The sequence below is a fragment of the Camelina sativa genome, chromosome 17 (assembly GCF_030686135.1).
Source record: "Camelina sativa cultivar CO46 ecotype springtype chromosome 17, ASM3068613v1".
NCBI classification, from domain to species: Eukaryota; Viridiplantae; Streptophyta; class Magnoliopsida; order Brassicales; family Brassicaceae; genus Camelina; species Camelina sativa.
In genome coordinates this window covers 40136635-40150561 of record NC_141896.1, presented here as the reverse complement: position 1 = coordinate 40150561, position 13927 = coordinate 40136635, and the positions used below count along the sequence as shown (strand labels likewise).

At 37.7% G+C, this 13927-nt stretch overlaps 2 pseudogenes; one reads left to right on the top strand and one right to left on the bottom strand.

The window, feature by feature from the left end:
- The first annotated feature begins 711 nt into the window (after positions 1-711).
- Positions 712-12208, top strand: LOC104760053 (uncharacterized; annotated as a pseudogene).
- LOC147924934 (small nucleolar RNA R71) lies at positions 6139-6239 on the bottom strand (annotated as a pseudogene).
- Positions 12209-13927: the final 1719 nt, after the last annotated feature.

Below are 13927 nucleotides of genomic sequence, written 5' to 3'. Positions count from 1 at the left end.
GGAAATAAGCAAATACTGAGGTGACACAACAAGTTGAAATACAAACTCTTCCTCTCTTTTTTTTCTTCTGTAAGAAAATAACAATAACATTTTAGGTAAGCTTTAAGATGTGGTCACCAATAACTTAGGGAGAGAGAGAGAGAGAGAGAGAGAGAGAGAGAGAGAGAGAGAGAGAGAGAGAGAGAGAGAGAGAGAGAGAGAGAGAAATAAAAGAAATGAGAAATTAAACTGAAAGATATTTTGGCGAAAGTTGCTTTAACAGTTTAACTTATACTAGTAGTCTTATACCGTTATACGATATCAACTGTCATGCCACAAATGTTTCACCACTTTTTTTTCTTGGTCACAAATTAAATCGATCGAGTCAAGCTATAGGAACAAATAACGGAAAATATATATAAGCGGTCGATGTGTGTGTGTGTGTGTGTGTGTGTGTGTTAGTGTATATAGATATATAGTTTGCAATCTTTGCATAGCAAATGCGAAAAGAGTAGTGTGTGGATTGATTGATTAATAAAGAATTAAAGACAACGAGGAAGCTAACATGCAAGCCTAACTAAAGACATGCAACCTTTGACACGATCTGAGGAAAACTAATAAATCTATATAAATTAAGATCTAATTAAACATCTTATAATCAATTAACCCTTTCTATTTTCATTTAACAATTAACATGCATAATTAAGCAAAGAGTGTATCAGGTAAGATATGATGGTGGTAATAGGGGTTCGGTCTGGATTTGTTAGCTTCGGTCGAATAACAGGTACCAGTTGGGCCAAACTCCTTTTCGACGGAGTTCATGTACGGAAACATGGATTAGTTTTTGGATCCTCCAAATCCAAGTTCCTAGGTTTCGGCGTTTCTTTAGCTTATATATGTAGTATATCTCGAAAGCAAGGAATGCAAAGATTTTCAAAAATGAGTTCGAGCGGCCTGATAAGGTTGTCCGACTAGTGGCAGGCGAGGCGACGACATGGCATCAGGCTCAGGTAGAAGGTGAGAATAAGGATCTACCCTCACCCTGGTTGTCCCCACCCCTCAGTTGTGGGTGGCCACAACTCCTCTTCCCATTATTTTTTCGGGATATCGTTGTTTTATAGATGACTCTTGGAAAGTGGGAGAACAGTTCGCATGTGCAAAATGGTTTTGTACGTTTTTTCAAGATTCGTCGCCGACTATGGGAACCATCAATTTTCGACGTAGTCTTTATCCATTACATGCTGAAGTAGAAGTTTTCATTGGGTTATGCGGTGCATGATCTGACATGACTATAAAAATGTGGCTTTTTCACAGACTGATCAGACTTAGCGAAAATGATGTCTTCTCTTTCGGATTGACCAACTTTCTCGGCGTACTCAATATCAACAAAGTTAAAAAAAAATTATTTCTCTTTATCTCTAAAAAATCAAATGTAAATACAGATTTTTTGGGACGTCAAATGTGTGCCTCTGCACATAATGCAGGTACTGCTTAACAAAAAAAAAAAAAAAAGGTTGGTGTGGAGGCCGCTAGATACTAAACCCAAACCTTTAATAACAAATAACATGAAACTAGTTTATTAAGATTAGAAGTTGTAATATGCATGTCATACAGAACCGTCTATGGTGGAAGTTTTTTTTTCTTTTAATAGAAGAGAATCGAGGTTTCGATTTCATAAATGGAAATCATTAAGTTAAAAAGATCATTAGGTCAAAATATTATTATTCACTACCATTTGTATTATAATGTCCAATAATAACTAAGTCTTATAACAAATCTGCAGTTACCTGGAGACTGGAAAGTATAGTGCCTAGTATCTTTTGGTAAATAATTCTATCGATATATCTAGAGTAGCAAGCAATTTATTTTTTGTTCACTGAAAGATTATCTTCTGTAAATACGCAACATGTACAACTAAAACATTAATTAGACGCAACATGTACAATTAAATGAAGTTAAAAACTTTATCCATGACGAAGTTGTTAAAGGCAGGAGTCTCTATATATATGAAAACCATGCATATACAGTATATATATTAATATATATATTTTATTATATAAAGTTGGGTTTTGAAAGTTAGCCATTAATAAAATTTTGACATGTGTCAAATTTATATCAATCTGAAATTTTGACATGTGTAAAAGTTAATGTTTAATATGAGAGATTTGAGATTACAACAAAAAAAACAAATATTTTATGTAAAACAATATTAATAATGTAAAAAAATGATTACAAAAAAATTACAAAAATTGCAGAATTTTTTTTAATAATAATTATAAGAAGATTATATATATATATATATATATATATATATATATATATATATTTCATAAAATTTGAAACTATAACATTATTTACCTATTTTAAATTTTAAATTATTAATTTTACAAAGAATAGAAAAAAAAATAGATAGTTAATTATTAATTCTAAATTTTGTAAATATTCATTTCACTATAAGCATAGATCGTCTCATATTTTTCATCTAGCAAAATAGTTTATTTAAAAATATTGCTTTCAACTTTTTTCTATTGGTAAAACTTTTTAATGGAAAGGTAAAATTTGTCTTATTTTTTTAAACCAAAATTTTCTCCTACTTTTTCTTTTTCAGTTTGGAATATGTAAGATTAGTATTTGACCCAAAAAAAGATTAATATATGTGTCTTTTTCTAATACTGTATTTTAAAATTTAATGTAGTATTTTTAGATTGTTTTATTTAATTTATCTTTTCAGCTTTGAATTATTTGGGATTCATATATTATCGTGCTTATAATTTTCTATTATTTCTTTATTTATGTCAGATTAATTTTCTTCTAATTTTTTTGATTGGTTGGTCATAAATTTTTTTTTGCAAACATAGATAGATAGACTGCAAAAACATAAATTATTGTTAATAGATCTATAGGAGTTCAGAGACTGTGACACCCTGGTTTATGAATATTTTAAAAAGAATTGATTTGACCACCTATGTCACCAAAGTGCTTTTATCTTTTTGATCAATGGTCATGAGAGAACTCCAAAGTTAAGTTGAGCTGGAATAGTTTCAGGATGGGTGATCTTTCGGGAAGTGATTGTCGGAACTGTGAGAGTGCGAACAAAACACAAGGAAAGATCATATGATTATTTGTAGGGTCGGTAAACAAATATTTATTATTTAAAGCCTCTCAGACATAATAAACTGGCCATCGGATATGGATAGGCCATGAGTAGACGTGGGGCCTACTGAGGAAGATGGGACCATGGACTGGGAGCGGACGTGGGGGCAAGGTGGCAGTCAAGGCATTCCAGAGACAAAGGATACATCATGGTGTGTCGAAGACACTTCCACAAATACATTGAAAAATTTAACATTAGTTACTATCAAAAGATTTTGTGACATTAAAAAAAGGTCTTTAGTTTCATTGGTAGTCGGAGCAAGCCATTTTGAGATAGCTAAAAGACGTGTACATGTTCTCACCATGAGGAGGGCAGAGCCGAGGTTTTCTCTATGGTAGAGGAGGTTAGACGCAAGGTTATCTCCCCAAGGGAGAAAGGTGGAACCAAGGTTCTCTCCATGGTGGAGGAGGTTAGACGCAAGGTTCTCTCCATAAGGGAGGAGGGCGGAACGAAGGTTCTTTCCATGGTTGGTCATACACTATTGTGATGATACATCATTAATTAGTATACTATGTAATATATTTTTTTCGAAATGTATTTTGAACCAATAATTTTAGATTAAAAAAACTACGCAAAAGTGAAAGTAAAAGTACATATAATAGTTAACTTAATGTATTCATACAAACATTTTCTAGATGGTGGTAAAGAATATATTTGTAACATTCATTATATTTAGATGTAAAAATATGTTTTTAATGGTTAACATAAACAAAAGATTTGTAAATGGATATAAATTAGTATATTATAGCAAAAATAAAACTTATAAATAACGTACAACAAATTGTAATAAATTTTTGTTAAATTTAATTTAATTTACAAAACTTTAAATTCCCACATCAGGTAGTATATATATATATATATAATACATATACTTTTAATTCATCTTCACCATCAACATCAATAACAAACAATTCTTCTAAAAGATGATATATCATGGTTTTTACGGTTTTTAACCATGATATAAGTGTGCTTTTTGAGTCTTTTGGTTTGTTTCTAGTTTGTTTTGAGTCTTTACAGGTTATCTAGGATTTTGGCACAGATGGAGCAATATGGAACAATTTGGATCATTTTGGAGCATTTACCGAAGGAAATCAAGTTGGAGTCGGATCATAGACCAAGCATCGATCGACACCACTTAAGGAGCATCGATCGGCGCTTATGCTTACCCGACAAGAGAACAAGAAATTGGAAGTTTTACAAATTTGCCCAAAGTCTTCTCTAATTGCAACATAAGCCCCTGGACGTATTTTAGGATGTATATATATTGTTTTTGGGTTTTAGAAACCCTTAAGTTATCTTCTAGCAGTTTTTGAGAGAAAAGATATTGAGAGCTTTTGGGAGAGATAGATCTGAATTCTTTGTAGAGAGAAGATTTTTTGAACTCCCTCTTTTACTTTTAATATCTATTCATGTTAATCAGAATTATGATTTGTGCTTTATTTAATATGTCTGAGTAATTTGCCTGTTAGGTTTAGGGTTTTTCATAGGGTTTTTATGATTTATTAGATCTGAGATTTTTAGGGTTCTTAATCTTTTATGATCTTCATCTTTGGTTGTTCTTCACAATAATTCTTGATTGATCACCTAGAATTGTTATCTTAGGGAAATAAATTGATATGAGAATATAATTGTTTTCCTGATTAAACCATTGATGAGCAGAATTGTTTATTACAAAGAGATTTTGAATTAATAATTCTGTGAACTTATCTAAACCTGTTTTTAAAGCTGATTTATTACTTAGAATTTTACAAAGAGATTTGGATTTTCTGGTTTTAAATTTAGAATATAATTGCAGTGAGAACTGATTATTTTACCAAGAGTTTAGAGTTCTAGATCTGATCTTTATTGCTTGAACCTTAATTAATTTATCTGATTTAATAATTCATAATTTCCTGAGAAATTCCCTAGGCTTAACTCTTTTGATTTCTGAATTTACAACACTTTAATTTAAATATTTGCATTGCTTTTATTTTAATTCAAATTAACTTGTTTAGCATAATAACAAAACTCTACAATCTATTGTGTTTTATCTTGAGTCTCTGTGGATTCGACCCCTAAGTACTGCAACTGATCTCTTGTTTGAGAGAGTAGCTCTAGGGATTAATTTGAGCTTATCAAATTTTTGCGCCGTTGCCGGGGATTCTCTGATTTACCATTAGATTTGAGTTTTTAATTTCGTCTAAATTTTTCTTTTTATTTTCTACTTACACGTTTTTGTTTTTTCTTCTCTTGGTGTTTCAGGTGCATGCCTTCTAGACCTCACACAAGGAGCAACAAATCTGGTCCTACTGTGAATCTGTCGAACAAAGTGTTGGGAAAACTTGAGCGTGAGAACAGGAAAGCAGCCAAGTCTCTAAAGATGGTTAATACGATCATTCTGATGCGTGATGAGGCTGGTGTTTTGAGGGATCAAGAGGGCCACTTGCGCAATGAGCTAGGCCAAAAGATTGATGCTGAAGGCAATGTGATTGCCGAACCTGTTGTCATTGAGTAGGCTGTCGTGAATCAGCAAGCTGGTATTAATGATGATCCGAACATTGGCATCGATCGACACCAACCAGGTGGCATCGATCGACGCCAACTTGCAGACGTGCGTGGAGCTGCCAACCACGTACAGAACCTAGTCCGACAACAGGAGAACAACCGGGATCTGATCAGGACCATTGCTGACTACAATCGGGCTGATCTGGTGTATGAGAACCGGTATGCTATTGTTCCTCCAGTTGAAACCTGCGTACTTTCAACTAGTTGGGCAGAGACCTTTCTCTGCTTTGCCCAATGAGAAGCCCTTGGATCACATTGAACATTTTGAGGATCTGGTGACTAGCATCAAGGCTAATGGGGTGACTGAGGATTACATCTTCTGCAAACTCTTCCCTTACTCACTTGCAGGAGAGGCATCTCAGTGGTTGAAACAGCTGCCTGCTGGATCATTGACAAGCTGGCGAGATGTGAAGGTGGCCTTCCTCAACCACTTCTATGATGATGCAATGTCAGATGAGTTGAGAATCAAGCTTTCTTCTTTCAAGCAGAGACCAGATGAAGCTTTCAAAGCAGCTTGGGTGAGATTCAAGGCTTACCAAAGGGATTGTCCACACCATGGTTTCTCAAGAGTTCAATTGCTAAGTATCTTCTTCAGAGGGTGTGAATGGGAGTATCAGTTGGCTTTAGATGCTGCAAGTCATGGGAACTTCAAGACAAGATTGTCAGCGGATGCTGAATTATTGATTGAGAACTTAGCTGCTAGCAATAGTACTAAGAGGGCAGATGCTGAAAGGAAGAGATTACATGGAGGATATGATTCAAACCAGTTAGCTTCTGTTAATGCTAAGCTGGATTCAGTGCACAATCTTCTTGTTGGTAAGAAATCTGTTCACTTTGCTGCTGAAGTTGAGACATATGAGCCAGAACCTGATCAAGGAAATTATGAGGAAGAAGAGGTGAACTATGTCTATGGGAATTAGGGGCAGAGGTTTGGAAATCAGCAAGGTAGTAGGCCTTACAGTGGAAACAGCCAGCGCAGTAACTTTCAGGGCAACTCTTCTGGTTTCACACCCAAACCTGAATATCAGAAGCAGCAACAAAACAGTGGATTCACAAGGACTTATGGCAACAACTCATATCAGTCTCCACCTCCTAAGTCAGCTGAAACTAGTAAGATGGAAGCTATGCTTGAGCAGCTTTTGCAAGGTCAAGAGCAGATGACAGTGACTTTCAATGGAAAGTTGGATAATGTCTACACTGATCTTAATGGGAAGTTTGAAGCTTTGAACATCCATGTCAAGAAGCTGGAAAGTCAGGTTGCGCAGACTGCTGGGTCTGTAAAGAGGCAAGAAGGTTATCTCCCTTCAAGAACTGAATCAAATCCTAAACATTCTTGCAATGCAGTAACTTTGAGAAGTGGCAAACAACTCCATCCTATACCCCAGAAGAATCAAACTGATGATCTAGAAGAATTGATTGATATAGACGATGAAGAGGATGTTTCTGCCGAGCCAGTATCGACCGACACACATGGGCATCGGTCGACACCCAAACCATGCGAAGTTTCAGACAAAATCCCAGAACAAAGCGTCGATGGACACCAACCAGGTGGCATCGATCGACGCCAACCACGGACAGAAACTGCGAATGTGAAGTCTTCTACTCCAGTTGCAGAAAGAGTTTACACACCTAAGGTTCCATTCCCCAAGAATCCAAGGAAGTCTAAACAAGAGCTAGATGATGCCAAGTGCAAAGCCATGATGGATAAGCTTATTCTTGAGTTGCCTTTGGTTGATGTTGTTAAGACTTCTCCAATGCTTAGAAGATATGTCAAGAGGATGGTAACCAAGGATTTTAATGCTGAGCAAGGAGTAATGATGATATCAGCCCAAGTCAGTGCCATCATTCAGAACAAGATCCCAGAAAAACTTCCTGATCCAGGGAGCTTTGTTCTTGATTGTACTATCTTCACTGAAAGATTTGCTAGATCTTTGTGTGATCTTGGTTCTAGTGTCAACCTCATGCCAAGATCAGTAGCACTCAGCCTGGGAATGACAGACTTCCAGCCTACTAAACTCACTCTCATCCTTGCTGATCGGTCTGTTCGCATACCAGATGGTGTTCTTGAAGATGTTCCAATTAAGATTGGTGAGTGCTTGATACCTACTGATTTTGTAGTGTTAAAGTATGAGGAGGAACCCAAGGACCCTCTTATTCTGGGAAGATCATTCTTAGCTACTGCTGGAGCTATAATTGATGTGAAGAAGGGTCAGATTGGTCTCAACATTGGTGATTTACAAATGCGCTTTGACATGGAGAAGCTGGTTAAGAGGCCTACCATTGATGGACAGACATTCTATGTAGACACATTGTCTAATCTGGCTGAAGAGATATTCCAGGAGCTGCATCTTGAGGATCCATTAGAGAGAGCATTGGTTGCTTCTGCTGAAGAAGCTAAGCATCTAGATGACATTGCTGCTGGATATGTCAAACTGCTTGATGCTAATGAACAAGTGAAGAAGCTGGTTGCACAAGAGAAATTGGTTAGTACTTCTTCACAAGCTGCAAAGGTTTCTGATTGGAGTCTTGAAAAAGCTCCAAAGCTTGATCTCAAGCCGCTTCCTGCAGGTTTAAGGTATGCATTTCTAGGTGAGAACTCTTCTTATCCTGTTATTGTTAGTGCTTCCTTGAACAATGCAGAGCTCACTTTACTGCTAATCAAGCTGCGCAAGTTTCGCAAGGCTCTTGGCTATTCTCTTGATGATATTGCAGGAATCTCTCCAGACTTGTGTATGCATAGGATTCATCTTGAGGAAGGAGCTAAGACATCTATTGAGCATCAGAGGAGGCTGAATCCGAATCTGCAAGATGTTGTCAAGAAGGAGATCATGAAGCTGCTGAATGCTGGGATCATCTATCCAATATCTGACAGCAATTGGGTTAGTCCGGTACATGTTGTTCCTAAGAAGGGCGGAGTCACAGTGGTGAAGAATGACAAGAATGAGCTGATCTCTACAAGGACAATTACTGGTCATCGGATGTGCATAGATTACAGGAAGCTGAATGCTGCAACAAGGAAAGATCACTTTCCACTTCCTTTCATTGGCCAGATGTTGGAGAGGTTAGCTAATCATCTATACTACTGCTTTTTGGATGGTTACTCAGGCTTTTTCCAGATTCCTATTCATCCTGATGACCAAGAGAAGACCACCTTCACTTGTCCCTATGGTACCTTCGCTTACCGCAGAATGCCTTTTGGTCTCTATAATGCTCCTGCAACATTTCAGAGATGCATGATGTCAATCTTCACTGATATGATTGAGGATTATATGGAGGTGTTCATGGATGATTTTTCAGTTTATGGATCTTCATTCAAAAGCTGTTTGGATAATCTCTATAAGGTGCTAGCAAGGTGTGAAGAGAAGCATTTGGTGCTTAACTGGGAAAAATGTCATTTTATGGTTAGAGATGGCATAGTGCTTGGCCACAGGGTTTCAGAAGCTGGAATAGAAGTTGACCGCGCTAAGATAGAGGTGATGACAAATCTTCAATTACCAGAGAATGTAAAGGCAGTGAGGAGTTTTCTTGGCCATGCGGGATTCTATAGGCGTTTTATCAAAGATTTCAGCAAGATAACAAGACCACTTTCTGCTTTGTTGTGCAAAGATGTCAAGTTTGAATTCACTGATGAATGTCGCATAACCTTTGAGAGGATTAAGCAGGAGCTTGTGAGTGCACCTATTGTTCAGCCACCAGATTGGGATCTTCCATTTGAAGTAATGTGTGATGCTAGTGACTTTGCAGTAGGAGCAGTGCTGGGACAAAGAAAAGATAAGAAGCTTCATGCAATCTACTATGCAAGCAGGACACTTGATGAGGCACAAAGAAATTATGCAACAACAGAGAAGGAGTTGTTAGATGTGGTGTTTGCTTTTGAGAAGTTTAGATCTTATCTGTAGAGCTGTCAAAATGGGCGTCCACGTCCATTTTGACCCGTCCAATATTGTCCACTTTTATTTTGGACAAATAAGTGTCCGTGTCCATTAACGTCCGGTCCATTAACGACCATGCCCACTTATGCCCATTTTTTATGGGCTTTCCATGGGTGTCCATTGGACAAAAATATCAAGCATCAAGGATACAAGCATCACCCAAATCAAAAAGCTACACACTTAAAGACGGCTTGACACCAATGAGCTTACCTTGTCTACCACCAATGAGCTTAACTTGCACACCCTTCTCCACCAATGAGCTTCACTTGCACACACTTCTCTTCTTCTGCAGAAAACAACAGAGCACAACATGAATTAGAAAAAACATATGGAGAAACCCTTGTGAATAACATATGAACCCTTGTGAATATCCAAAATACCACAAACTGAGACTCAAAACTTCGTTATATAGCTATTCGTTTCTAATCAAACCATAAACACAAAACAGATCCGGGAAGATACGAAACCTAAATCTCACTTAAGAAACCTAAATCTCAAATGGGTATCTCGCAAAATCGAAAGAGAAGAAGAGAAGGAAGGAAGAAACCTAAATCTAAACCTAAACGGCTAAACCTAGATCTCAAAATCGAAAGAGAAGAAGAGAAGCAGATGGGCCTCTTAGTTATTGATGGAGATTGAAGGGAAGAAGATGGTATCGCCGGAGAAATCGCAGAGAAAGTTAGAAGAAAATGAAAAGTGTGTTTTACGATTTCCCCCAAATCAATTTTGCTAGAATTGTTTGTCCAATGGGCCGCCCAATGTCCAGGTTGTCCACGCCCATTTTGTATGTGGGCTTTGTTGTCCAAGCCCACATAAGTCCGTTTCAATTATGGGCTTGTCCATGCCCGGTCCATAATGAATTGGACATGGTCTGCCCATGGACAGCCCTCCCATTTTGACAGCTCTACTTATCTGGTTGGTTCAAAAGTCATTGTTCATACTGATCATGCTGCATTAAGGTACTTGATGCAGAAGAAGGATGCTAAGCCTAGACTTTTGAGATGGATTCTTCTCCTACAAGAGTTTGACATTGAAGTGAGAGATAAGAAGGGGATAGAGAATGGTGTTGCTGATCACTTGTCCAGGATTAGGATTGATGATGATGTCCCAATTCGTGATTGTCTACCTGAGGAGCATGTTTATTTTGTAGATACTAGGTTTTCGGACTGAAGAATCAAAGGTTCTGTCTTCGGATGCGTCTGGCATCGATCGACACCAACTAGGTGGCATCGATCGACACCCCTTGTTTCTCGAAACAGATTGGTCGAATGATGGAGATTTAGCTGCTGTGGCTAGCTCAAATCAACCTTGGTATGCTGATATTGCCAATTATCTTGCTGCAGAGGTAGAACATGATTAATTTACAGGCTATCATAAGAAGAAGTTTTTAAGAGAGCTAAGGAGATACTATTGGGATTAGCCTTATCTGTATAAGCATTGCAGTGATGGTGTTTACAGAAGATGTCTAGCTGAGACAGAAGTTCCTGATGTTCTATTTCACTGCCATGGATCAGATTATGCTGGACACTTTGCTACTTTCAAGACAGTGTCTAAGGTTCTACAAGCTGGATTTTGGTGGCCAACAATGTTCAAGGATGCTAATGAGTTTGTCTCTAGATGTGATGCTTGTCAGCAGAAAGGTCAGATTAGTAAGAGGCATGAGATGCCACAAAATTTTATCCTTGAGGTTGAAGTTTTTAATTGCTGGGGCATTGACTTTATGGGACCATTCCCTTCCTCTTACAAGAATGAATACATCTTAGTAGCTGTTGACTATGTCTCCAAGTGGGTTGAAGCAATTGCAAGTCCAACCAATGATTCTGTTGTGGTTCTTAAGCTGTTTAAGACCATTATCTTTCCGCGGTTTGGAGTTCCTAGAATTGTCATTAGTGATGGAGGTAAGCACTTTGTCAATAAAGTGTTTGAGAAGCTGCTGAAAAAGTATGGTGTTCAACATAGAGTGGCTAGTCCATACCATCCTCAGACTAGTGGACAAGTTAAGGTTTCCAACAGGCAGATTAAGGAGATTTTAGAGAAAACAGTGGGTGTTACAAGAAAAGATTGGGCTATGAAGCTTGATGATGCACTTTGGGCATATAGGACTGCTTATAAGACACCGCTTGGCACTACTCCCTTCCATCTGCTATATGGGAAAGCATGTCATCTACCAGTGGAGTTAGAGCACAAAGCAGCCTGGACAGTTAAGTTGATGAATTGTGATGCCAAGACAGCTTCAGAGAGAAGGTTAGTGCAGTTGAATGAGTTAGATGAGCTGAGGTTTCATGCATTTGAAAATTCCAAGCTGTACAAGGAGAGGACTAAGGCTTATCATGATAAGAAGATCATCTCCAGACAATTTGAGCTAAATGACCAGGTTCTCCTTTACAATTCCCGCTTGAAGCTGTTTCCTGGAAAGCTGCGTTCCCGTTGGTCTAGCCCTTTTACTGTTCAAGAAGTCAGACCATATGGAGCTATTGTGCTGTTGAACTCAAAAGAGGAGAAATTTACTGTTAATGGCCAAAGGGTGAAACACTATTGGGCAAAAGCTGAGATACCAGACGGACACATTGTGCGTTTGGATGATGCACCATCTGCCTAATCCGCTGCCAAGTCAAGCTAATGACTTAAAACAAGCGCTGAGTGGGAGGCAACCCACTGGTAAGAATTAATTATTTTGAATTTTTGTTTTTTTTTTTTTTTTTAGGATCACAAACATATTAATTTTTGGTTTTGAGTTTTATTGTTTCAGGAAAATTAAAACTGGGTTTCAATTGAGTGGGCTTGGGATCGAAACTGGGCCGGGTCCGACAGAAAGAGCGCCGATCGATGCTACCTTATACGAGCATCGGTCGATACCACTTATACCCGAGAGAGTAAGCTTCAAATCGCGAGACTTCATCTTCTTCCCCCTTTCAACCAAAATCGACTAAACCCTAAATTGCTCATAACTTTCTCATTCCAGCTCCGTTTTGAGTAATTCCAAGTTCTAATCCACTCGATTTTCTCTCCTCTACCTGGATCTAGTGTCAATTTCGTGTTTTGGAGTGATGACATCGAACAAGAGGACTCGCATGAACGACGGCGAAGCTTCTTCTTCTACTAACCCACCTCGTCAATCCGGCCGCCATCCACCACCATCAGCTCCGGCGAGTGTTCCCCAGCCTCCACGACGTCCGACGACAGCCTCCACAACTTTACCTGATCTCTCTCTTCCATCTCCTATCCAATCAAGGTTCCCATGGCCAAAAGAAGAAGGTGTACCAATTCTAACTGAGAGAGAATGGCCTCAACACAAGCTTCCTGAGTTTAGCAAGCCTGAATTCATCAACAGGCCAATGAGAGTTTGGGGAGATTATGAGACAATGCTCTACAATGCATGGTTGGGAGTTGAGATTGAGCCTACAAGGTTTGTTGATTCTGCTATTCTTCATAGGTTGGGAATTCATGATGAGGTCTTGGCTTTGCTTGATAAGATGAATTTAGGAACGGTTTGTACTAGGCAGTATGATTTGTATCCGGATTTGGTGCGGCAGTTCATGGCATCTGTTAGGATCACTTATGAGAATGAGCGGGCACCAGTGGCAAGAGCCGGTGAATTGCATTTTTTCATCAACGGAATGCCTTACAGTATCACTTTTGCGCATATTTGTGATGTGTTTGGTTGGGTCCGTTTTTATTCGAACGTTGCTTTGCCCAAGCATTATGAAGATCTCTCTCCTTTGTGGTCTTACATTGGACTTGGTGTGTATAATTCCAATGTTAATATCTATTCATGTTGATCAGAATTATGATTTGTGCTTTATTTAATATGTATGAGTAATTTGTCTGTTAGGTTTAGGGTTTTTCATAGGGTTTTTATGATTTATTAGATCTGAGATTTTTAGGGTTCTTAATCTTTTATGATCTTCATCTTTGGTTGTTCTTCACAATAATTCTTGATTGATCACCTAGAATTGTTATCTTAGGGAAATAAATTGATATGAGAATATAATTGTTTTCCTGATTAAACCATTGATGAGCAGAATTGTTTATTACAAAGAGATTTTGAATTAATAATTCTGTGAACTTATCTAAACCTGTTTTTAAAGCTGATTTATTACTTAGAATTTTACAAAGAGATTTGGATTTTCTGGTTTTAAATTTAGAATATAATTGCAGTGAGAACTGATTATTACCAAGAGTTTAGAGTTCTAGATCTGATCTTTATTGCTTGAACCTTAATTAATTTATCTGATTTAATAATTCATAATTTCCTGAGAAATTCCCTAGGCTTAACTCTTTTGATTTCTGAATTTACAACACTTTAATTTAAATATTT